General features: G+C 35.7%; 1 protein-coding gene across 1 annotated transcript in view; it reads right to left on the reverse strand.

Moving 5' to 3' along the window:
- CLASP1 (cytoplasmic linker associated protein 1) overlaps positions 1-4,241 on the reverse strand; it is a 266,333-nt gene extending 262,092 nt beyond the window's left edge. The window contains exon 1 of the mRNA XM_054575023.1: positions 3,536-4,241. The gene's annotated coding sequence lies outside the window, so the exon portion shown is untranslated. The remainder of the gene's footprint in view (positions 1-3,535) is intronic.
- Positions 4,242-10,884: the final 6,643 nt, after the last annotated feature.

The following is a 10,884-nucleotide window of genomic DNA, read 5'->3' on the forward strand; positions in this document are numbered from 1 at the left end:
ACAAGTAACCCTAAGAAAGTAGTCAGCAATGTGTAGTTCAGAGGTTCAGTATTTCCCACAGATGCCAATGACAAGCCAAAGGCATGATCAATAATAGGGAAAGAGAACAAAAAAAAAAAGATAATGCATAACCACTGGGGAAACTGAGTAAAGTGTAAACAGAACTCTCTGCATTATTTTTGCAACTTCTTTTCAATCTAAGTATTCAAAGATTAAAGCAGGAAAAGTGAAAATATACACACAATGTGGATAGCCTCTTGTCAGTGAACTAGTTCCCTAAGTTCACTGAATACCTATGTATTCAATCTGTAAGGCACTGCCTTCAACGAGCCCCAGGTTGACTGGGGTGAAAAAAACAAGTGGACAATCTACTCCAAAACAATATATCTAGTCACTTTCCAGTAAGTCTACTTTTCTGAGGACTCCTTGGTAGGCAGGGAGAAAGGAAAGACTACAACAATGAAATAAATATTAGGATACCCAGGGCAACACTATCTTAGGTGTGTAATGATATTAAAACACAAGCTTTGCATATTGTCTCTCACTTCCAAATCATTTCCCTGGCTTCCGGTCCTTGCACCAAGACTCATACTGAAGACACAGAATCTGATGGACTGCAAAAACCTACACAGTCACAGAGTCTTTAAATAAGGGAGTCCGAGGCTTGCCGAAGAAAGAGACCTAAAAGGAGGGCTTTAGGGATTTACTGACAAATTGGATCTTACTAGGTTTAGCTTTAAGTCCTGTCAATGCAATACAAGTGATTTGGCAGAGAAAAATAATTAAGAACATCAGCTGAGCAGTGACAAAGACTTTTCAAAAGACAACTTCATGTACTGTGTTCTACTCACCCCCATTCAACTAATTTTTTCAAGCAGACTTTAAATCTGTACTTTACTAGGCTTAAGGGAAATTTTGCTGTATTTCTCACATCAACCAGAATAGAAGACTACTATTACTAAAATGACATTTTTTACTTCATGGATTTAAAGTATGACATTCACACTTTATGGATTCAGGAAAAAAAAAATCCAAAACAAAGGTACAAAAAAGAGATGTGTCTTAACTGTTAGTACATACTGAATTGTACATACAGATGTTCAGTTTCCAAATCAAGCTGTGACTTCAATATTTTTCCAACATTTACTTCCATGTTTTTCTTTTAAAGATTTTATTTATTTTTAGAAAGAGGGGAAGGGAGGGAGAGAAACATCCACGAGAGAGAGATACATCGATTAGTTGCCCCTTGCACACCCCCAACTGGAGGGCCTGGCCCACAACCCAGGCATGTGCCCTGACCAGGAATCAAAGCAGTGACCCTTTGGTTCTCAGGCCAGAATTCAGTCCACTGAGCCACACCAGCCAGGACTAACATGTGTTTTTACTACCAAAACACCTAATTCTCCTCACTTTAGTGACACATTTAAACAAAAAGACTGCTTAAGAATATAATCAAATATAATCAAATATTTTAATACACGGCTGTGAGAAAAACTTCAAAACTAAGGCAATTTGGAAATATCTATCAATAACCTTTAAGTATATCTTTTGATCCAATAAGTCCAAATCTATGAACTTATCTAAGGAAATAATGTCTAGTATGTTAAAATGTATATATAAAGTTGTTCCTTGAAGTTGTTCAAGAAAATTTTTTAATAACCCTAAATGTTAAAGAACAAGAAATCAGGAAATTACAGTACATCCAAACAGCTTACCATGCAGTCATTAGGAACAACTGTAAAAATATGTTCTTATTGGCCTGGAAAGATATCTACAATCAGTTTAGTGAAAATAGGAAACAAAATATATGTGACACCATTTTGTTCATAAAATAAAAAGTAGTTACTTACATTCTTCATGCATAGAAAGAGTATGAAAGATACTACAATGTTAACACTAAATTTTCCAAAATGAAAATGTACTATTTATAAAACAAAAATAATACATGTTAAAAATAACAGTGCTACTAACAGAACAATGCTACAGCCTATAAATATATCAAGATTGGATATACATAGAATGCCTGTAAAACCATTTAAGAAACTGGAAACAGTGATTGTCTCTGGGAAAGGGATGTCAAAGAATGGAAAACCGGGTAAAGGAAGACTTAGAAGTCATTCTCTATCCTTGTGTACCTTTTGAACTTTTTAACCCTATAAAAGCTATCTATTCAAAGAAATTATAAATTTTAAAACATCTGAAGGCATGTTAAAATTCTTTATTTAAATCACACTGTATGTAATAACATAAAGATAAAATTATAATCCTAAAACCACAGGCATCATCAGTTGCTACGCCAAGAACTGAAAAAAAAAAAGAAGGATCCAGTTATTCACTAAACTGTCCACTTCTAGTAGTTGTATATAGAAGGCAGTACTGGTAACACCTAAGAGCAAACAAAGTTTATTCCTGAACCTATTCCAGCCACGGAATTCCTGCAAAGTCAAAAACAGAAAAACACACACATAATGAGAATAAGCATTTAATTAAATTTTTATCACTGAACTAGAGCCATGTTTCAATGCAAAAATGATGTATGACAAGACAGAGTCATATACTTTTACAAAATTACATTTTCAAGTGTATTAACTTCTGGAATCTCACACTGCAGGCTGGGTTTTATTAAAACCTCTAGTGTGAATAATTTAGCAATATCTCTCAAAATTTTAAAGGCACATACTTTGAAGCCAAAGTATCAATTTCTGGGAACTTATTTATTCACACATGGGCAAAATAAATTGTGACAGAATTATTCTTTGTAAAACAGGGTGCAGCCAGAAAGGGGACCATCCCCTCACCCGTCACACACCATAAATTCCTGGGGAACCTGTCGCTAAACCATTCGTAGACAACCTGCTTCTAGGTCAGGGTTTCCAACATAGCAGAGCAGCTCCCTCGCTGTGATCTACTGAAAGTCAGCCCTCGACACAAGGCTTTGTAAGAACAAAAGATTAAGAAAAAGCAAAAAAGAAAAAGAATTATTCTTTATGTCCCTCAATAGAGGGCTAGATTAATTATGGTATGCTGTACAATGGTATACGATTCAGCTGTACTCTTCATTAAAAAAAGAAAGAAAGCAATAAAACAAAGAAGACGACTTTAAGTACTGACATCAATGATTTCCCAGATACATTAAATAAAAAAGTAGAAGGAAGGGAGGGAGGGGAAGAAAGGAAAAGAGAAAGATAGAAAAATTGGGAGGGAGGATAGGTACACATACATACATGCACTTTTTTTTCACATATGTATTTAATAGCATTGGAGGCTACTGAAAAGTGAACTGGGTGGATGACGGACAGGATAGAAGGAAAACTTAAATTTTAAATCATGTGTATGTATTACCTGTTCAAAAACAAATATTTTACATTTTTAAGAAATTAATGCATGTTAACTTACAGCTCTTCTCCTAAGTAGTTTAAACAAGATGAAAAGATTCTTCATATACAATTACAACAGATTCAAACTTGCTCATAATAAAAAGGGACATGAGAATATCCCCTAGGTATAATAAAAAAAATTAAAAAAAAAATTTTACCGCCAGCCCTAGCCAGTGTGGCTCAGTTGGTTGGAGCATGGTCCGTAACCAAAGGTTGTGGGTTCGATTCCCAGCCAGGGCATGTGCCTGGGTTGTGGGTCTGTTCCCTGGTCTGGGCACATATGGGAGGCAACCCACCGATGCTTCTGTCTCACACTGATGTTTCTCTCTCACTTCCTCTCTCCTTCCCTCTGTCTCTAAAAGCAATGAAAAAAAAAAAGTCCTCAGCTGAAGATTTTTTTAAAAATTTACAGCCAATAATACACATAAAAATGCCATCATTATCCAGAGCTACCTCAACAGCAGCCAGTTTTCCAAAAGCACAATGTTTAACTCCCACCCCAAAAATTCCAAAACAGGATCACTGATCACTTAATAATTCAAGTAAAAATCTGAAAATATAAGAGTCCTGATTTTGCCAAGACCTAGAGTTCTCTGCAAGATGTTAGTTTCAAACAGTCTTCTCTCAGCAATAGTGCTTTCTTGGCTCTTGTCTGTGGCCACTTCACAAAATCAGATCATGGCATGAATAGGGCCAAGAATTAGGCTCCTTTTCCCATGGTCACAAGCTAGGTCCCCAGTCATCCAACACAGCTTTCATAAAGAAGGCAGCAAACAGGTCACAGAATGGCCAACCAGGTGACTATGTACCTGGTTCAGGGCCTCATATCCTTCAGGTCAAAATAGAAAGGGGACACATCTCCCTCTCACCCCCAGATTAGGAGCTTTTCCCTCTTCTGTTTTCTCAGGATACACTCTAGAATAACTCTTAAATGGCAACAATTTTTTTAAAGGCTGTGTTTTGGGTCTATCTCCCATTAACACTTTATGTACAGCCTTTCTGTATCCTCTCCACTCACCACATTTCAGCCTAAAAGAGGTCTTGCAATCAAATGATTATGAGATGTTCCTTACCTTCCAGAGCTTAGTCATTCTTTCATGATTCCATAAAAATCAATATTATACAATTTACCTAAATACTGTTACTTTGTCAACACAAATATTGTTTTGAAAATTTTACAAATCTACTCCAAGTCTAAAAAGAATAGGAGAATGAAAAGCTTCTTCCATCATGTTCACTGTTAAAATACAGTTACAGGCCACAGGAAATCTACTTGGCATGCCAGTCACTACCAACAGATAAATTCAATAAGCATCAGACAGAAATTCTCCTTAAAAGATTAATCAGTATGTTATAAAGTTCTTCAAGATTTTTAATTCAGATCCTTTTGTCTTTTTCCCAAATGCAAGGATTGATAATTGTATCTCAGTCTTTCAAAATGAAATACTGGATTTGCTCTGGCCCCTCTGATGTTATACTGCTTGGAACCAGAAAATAAAACAATTCTTTGTTTTCACTATTAATAGTAATAATGTACTAAAATAAGTAATGGATGAATAACTAGTATCTCATATAAGTTACTATGAAAAAAAGGTGTTTATTTAACAAGATACTAAGAAACACCTACTTAGAAGTCAAAACCTACTGGAAAATGAAACACCAAAGGCCAGCCTTCAAGCTGAGCCTTCCCTTCACTGACATCTGGACCGTAGATTACAAAATGGACTCTCCCCAGGGAGATCACTTAGGACAAGTAACATTAGACCTTACTGAACACTAAAGAGTGTGATGGAGGGAAACCTGATAATACAGATATAAAAATCAGATACTTCTTCACTAGCTAACTTTTGGGATTGCTAGGCAAAAGAATTTTCTAATGCTTTTTAATATATACGCTCTTTGCACAAACTCAAAATAATGATTTTTTTAATTAAAATAATATAGATTTCAAGTGTACAGTTCTAAATAATACATCATCTGCATATTGCATATTTCACAAACTCCAAACAATTTTTTTAAAGACTTTATTTATTTTTAGAGGGGAAGGGAAGGAGAAAGAGAGAGAGAGAAACATCAATGTATGGTTGCCTTTCATATGCCCCCAACTGGGAACCTGGTCCACACCCCAGGCATGTGCCCTGACTGGGAATCAAACTGGCAACCCTTTGGTTTGCAGGCCAGCACTCAATCCACTGAGCCACACCTGCCAGGGCTCAAAATAATGTTTTAACTTCACAATTCTGTCAATAAAAGTTAAGCACATGACTTGCGTGGTACCAGACTGGGCACCAGAATAACGGAGGGATAAGAAAGAACTGGAAATTGGAAAACAAAGAAATATACGCCTTACCCTGAGGGTCCTTACAATCTATTCTGGAATACAAACAATTCTAAAGTAACTACACAAAATTAAATGGAAAAAAAAAAAGGAATGACATTTAATAATGTCTCATGTATTTTAAGCAGCAAAGCTGTAATACACACAATTTTGTATCCTCATTTAAAGAAAGATGACAGGGCACAGGAAGGGTAAAGTTGAGGACAATAAGTAGTAAAGTCAAAAACCCAAAGTAAAATATAAATGCCAGTGAGTAATCCAGAAAATAAGTAAACAAAAAGTTTATAATAATATTCAAAGTATTCCATAACTGGATATGCACATACAAAACTATGAAGCTGGATCCCTACCTCACACCATACACAAAAATTAATTCAAAGTTGATCAACAACCTAAATGTAAGAGCTAAAACTATAAAAGTCTTCAAAGAAAGCATAGGAATAAATCTTTATGACCCTGGGTTTGGCAATGGATTCTTAGATATGACACCAAAAGCATGACCAGCAAAAGAAAAAAACATTAATTGAACTTCATCAAAATTAAAAATTTTTGTTTATCAAAGGACATTATCAAGAAAGTGAAAAAACCTACAGAATAAAGAATTTGCAAGCCACATAACTAATAAGAATTTAATATCCAGAATACAGAAGAATGCCTAAAACTCAACAATGAAATTCAATTTAAAAATGGACAAAGAACTTAAACAGACATTTCTCCAAATAAGATGCACAAATGGCCAACTCATGAAAAGATGCTTAACAAGTCAGTCACTAGGGGAAGTGCAAATCAAAACCACAATGAGGTACTATTTTATACCTACTAGGATGGCTTTAAATTTTAAAAAAGTAAGTGCAAGGATGTGGAGAAATTGAAACTTTTCATATGTTGCTGCTGGGAGTGTAAAATGATACAGCAACTGTGGAAAAGTTTGGCAGTTTCTCAAAAAGCTGAACAAAGAATTACCACCCAACCCATTCAGTCTACCCCTAGGTATATACCTGAAAAAACTGAAAGCACAGACTCAAACACAAATCTGTAAACCAATGTACATTGAAGCATTGTTTACAATAGTCGAAAAGTGGAAACAACCCAATTTCCACCAACAGATAAATGGATTAACAAAATGTAGTATATCCATAAAATGGAGTATTATTCAGCAATTGAAAAGGACTAACTTCTTCCTCTCTGAAATCAGTGAACATACTCCCTGGTGAGGATTTAAAAAAAAAAAATAAAAAATACTCTGGCTGGTGTGGCTCAATTGGACTGAGCACCAGCCTGCGAACCAAATGGTTGTCAGTTCATTCCCAGTCAGGGCACATGGTCAGAGTTACGGGCGAGGTGCCAATTCAGTAAAGGGGCCCAGTAGGGGGCGCGGTAGTGGCAACCACATATTAATATTTCTCTGCTTCTTTCTCCCTACCCCTCCTCTGTCTAAAAATAAAATAAAATCTTTTAAAAAAACCAAAAAGAACAAACGAATAAACATTCTGATATATGCTATACAACATGAATGAACCTTGAAAATAAGTGAAATAAACCAATGGCAAAAGGACAAATATTGTATGACTCCACTTACATGAAATATCTAGAATAGGCAAATTCACAGACAAGGAGCAGATTAGAAGTTGCCAGTGGCTCAAAGAGAGGAAAGAAGGAGGATTTACTGCTTAATAGTTAGGTTTCTATTTGGAGTGACGGAAAAGATTTATAAGTAGACTGTGGTGATGGTTACACAACAATGTGAATGTACTTAATGCCATTGAATTGTATACCGAAATATGGCTTCAACTGCATATTTAGTTATATTTACTACAATAAAAAATTTAAAAGAAAATTTATATCAGGTCTTTAGTGATATGGATTGTCCAAGGGTGTATTTCAAATCAGGGACTTAAGTCTAAAAAGGCGTGTAGATCATCTGATCAACCCTCATGGAAACACTAGTGAAAAACATGCATCCCTACATCCTTCCTGACAAGTAAGGAGGTATCTCCAGTTGCTGCTGGATGGTGGGAGCAGACCTTCTCCCAAGGCAACCCACTGACCTTTCATGAAGGAGGAATAAGCTGTGCTGGAAAAATAAACAGATAAATGAAAAGAGAAGCTGAAAAATCTGAAAGCCAAACTCTGCTTCTTTGCAGCTTTGTGACCATGACCAAATTATTCAACTTCACTAAACTTCAGCTTCCCCTCATTATAAAATAAAACTGCATTTGCCTTTAAATGTTGCTAAAAAGAACTGTCAAAAGTACATCCATAGCACACAGACTAGTGCCTGGCAAATGTTGGGTGATTAATCTATGATGGCTATTGCTATTGTAACAGGTCTACGTGACACCCTAACACTGCACAGCACCGGACTTACCAGATCTGAAATATAAGAGCCACCAGCCAATAAGACTTCAAATAATGAGCTGTTTTGATACAATTCAACTACTCTTGGAAAGATTGGCTTATTATTCCTAGAATGAACCCAGCTACTCTACATTAGGAAGAGTACTGCTATGCAATTCACTCTCTATACAACAGGCCTCTGTCAGCATGTCTGAGCAACCCTTCATAAGAGTCTGCCTCTACCACAGGAAAGACACACTATGAGGAAACTGAGCAGAGTATTAGCTAGAAAGTAGGCCTGAGGCAGCACTCAAACTCTGGGGGCCTCAGAATCACATGGTAAACCCATTAAAAATGCAGATGCCTCACCTCAACCACCAGACATTCTGATTACTAAATACAGCATGGGGCAAAAGTAAGTTTACAGTCTATTCTTGTATTGTTATTTATTAATCATTGTATTACTTTGCATACACACAACTGTAAACCTACTTCTGCCCCACCCTGTATTTCAAGCAGGGCCCTTGAGCACAACTGTGTAAAGAAACACTTGAAGGTAGGCCCAAAAAATGTTAGGATTACATTGTGATGCTGACAAAAGACCAATCTGCCACCCAAAACAAAGGATGCATTTTCCTCCATACCCATCTAGAAATGCACTATCTTTGGCAGCGCAGGACAGTAGGGGAAACCCAGAAAGGGAGATCACCTGCAATGAATATCAAAAAATAACTGCATATAATTCGTTCATATATAGCCTGTCGTTATTGCTTATTCTTTTTTAAAATACAAGGAATGAAAAATAAAAATAATGTACATTCTACACCCAGAGAGTAACAAAAAATATAATTGTTACATTACGAGAAGTTGGTAAAAAATTTGTGAAACTGGTATGTTCTTGGATTGCTAAGAAAATTATTAACTGGTACAATTTGTTGGCCAGGCAATGTGCATCAAAAATCATCTAATAATCTCATTTTGAATTTATCATAAATAAAACAACACAAAAGAAACAAACTATATTCAAAAAGATAGTCACTGTTGTAGAATATGTAATATAAGTACAAGATACCTGGATGTCAAGGATCCCAGTTTACTAAAATTTGCCATATCAATTCAAATATGACAAAGCTATAAAATATTAAAATGATGCATGTCATTACACGGAAACTATTCATAAAACATACAAGACCTAAAATTACTTTCTACATAGTATGAACATATGGATAGCCTCAAAAGGTGATACATTAGAAAAATCATACCTTGTATTAGAATAGATTGATGTGGGTTTTCCCCCTGTGGTCTCTGAACTTGCTGTATTATTGCTGTATTATTGTAATAAGACTATAAATATATTTTATTGATTCTGCTTGGCAAGTAAATGGACAACAGTTACAGAAGGAGGTGCAAAGTAGATTCACTGACCTCAGCTATCCTGAATGAAGACAAAATCACCAAAATGTGCCATGCTAATAGATGGCCACAAGGCCAGTTCTAGGTTTGTTTCTTTTTTCCACAAAAAGATAAATCTTAACAGATATATAACTCTTAAACCTTGAATTTACATTTTTTAAAAAGCAAGTATCAATACACTAAAACATAAGAGGAAATAGGTTTGGCAGCCATTCACATGGCAAAATGATCAGACGACTTCATGAACCACTACATCAATAGAAGCCAACAAAATTATGTAGCTAAGAAAGAGTTTACAACAGGAAAAGAACACGAAGCTGAGAAATAGAAGGTCCAGTTCTCATCCTGGACCTTCTATCCGGTACTCTATCAGGTACTAGAATTTAACTTGAGGGTCTTCGTTTCTCACCTGTAAATTGATGAGATAATACCTCCCCTAACTACCTCACAGGATTTGAAAGGGAACAAGTAAGATTATCAATATTAGAAGTGTTTTGAAAAAAAGGGGTTTCCCCCCTAAATCTGGCCATTATTATGGATTCATACATATGTAGCTACAAAAAAATGGTTAACAGTATTTATAAAGATAAGTTCCAAACTGATAATAAGTGGATAACGCTTCCCAAGGATCCTGGGATCTGGAGCCATTATTTCACTGTATCTGCACCATTCTAATCTTTTAGGAAACTCTATTCATGTATTACTTGGTAAGTTTTTAAAAATTTGTAAAAGCCAGTGCACTCACTAACAATATTAATATAGAGTGCAAGGTTCTCAAACTTTGGGGAGTTTAAGAATAAACTAGGCATTGTTAAAACTGGCTGCCCAGGCTCCATTCAGACTTAACTAACCAAATCTCTAGGTGCACAGAAATAAATAAATAAGGCCAGGCCATTTATATTTTAGCAAGCTTTCTAAGGGATTCTGGTAACTTGATTACTGCTACTACTAATACATTATTATTAACATTCATGGTACATGTTATGTATTAACCCATTTATTATATGCCAGCCACTACTCTCAGCACTTTACATATGTCATCTCATTTAATCTTTAAAACAACTCTGTAAGTAGGCACTACTATTAAAACCACCCTCCCTTCACCCTCATTTTATATGTGAAAATATTAAGATACAAAGGGAGAATTTACTAGACATTGGCACCGTTTCACAGAGTTAGTTAACTGGCAGAGCCAGGTGTACAATGAAGTCTGAAAATCATTGATACAATTTTCTAACCTAAGACAATAGCTGCATATGCTGGTCAGGTCACATCAAATTGTTTTATTTCAAACACTGCATTTTAGGGACTCTAACAAAAACTGAGCTGCCTAAAGAAAGCATGCTGAAATCCTATTAAGCCAGGAAGGATTTACATACCTCCAGCATAACCAGCATCAATTCATAACATTTTGTCTGT

The sequence above is a fragment of the Pteronotus mesoamericanus genome, unplaced genomic scaffold (assembly GCF_021234165.1).
Source record: "Pteronotus mesoamericanus isolate MK-2021 breed Mesoamerican mustached bat unplaced genomic scaffold, CSHL_Meso_final contig_27, whole genome shotgun sequence".
Taxonomy (NCBI): Eukaryota; Metazoa; Chordata; class Mammalia; order Chiroptera; family Mormoopidae; genus Pteronotus; species Pteronotus mesoamericanus.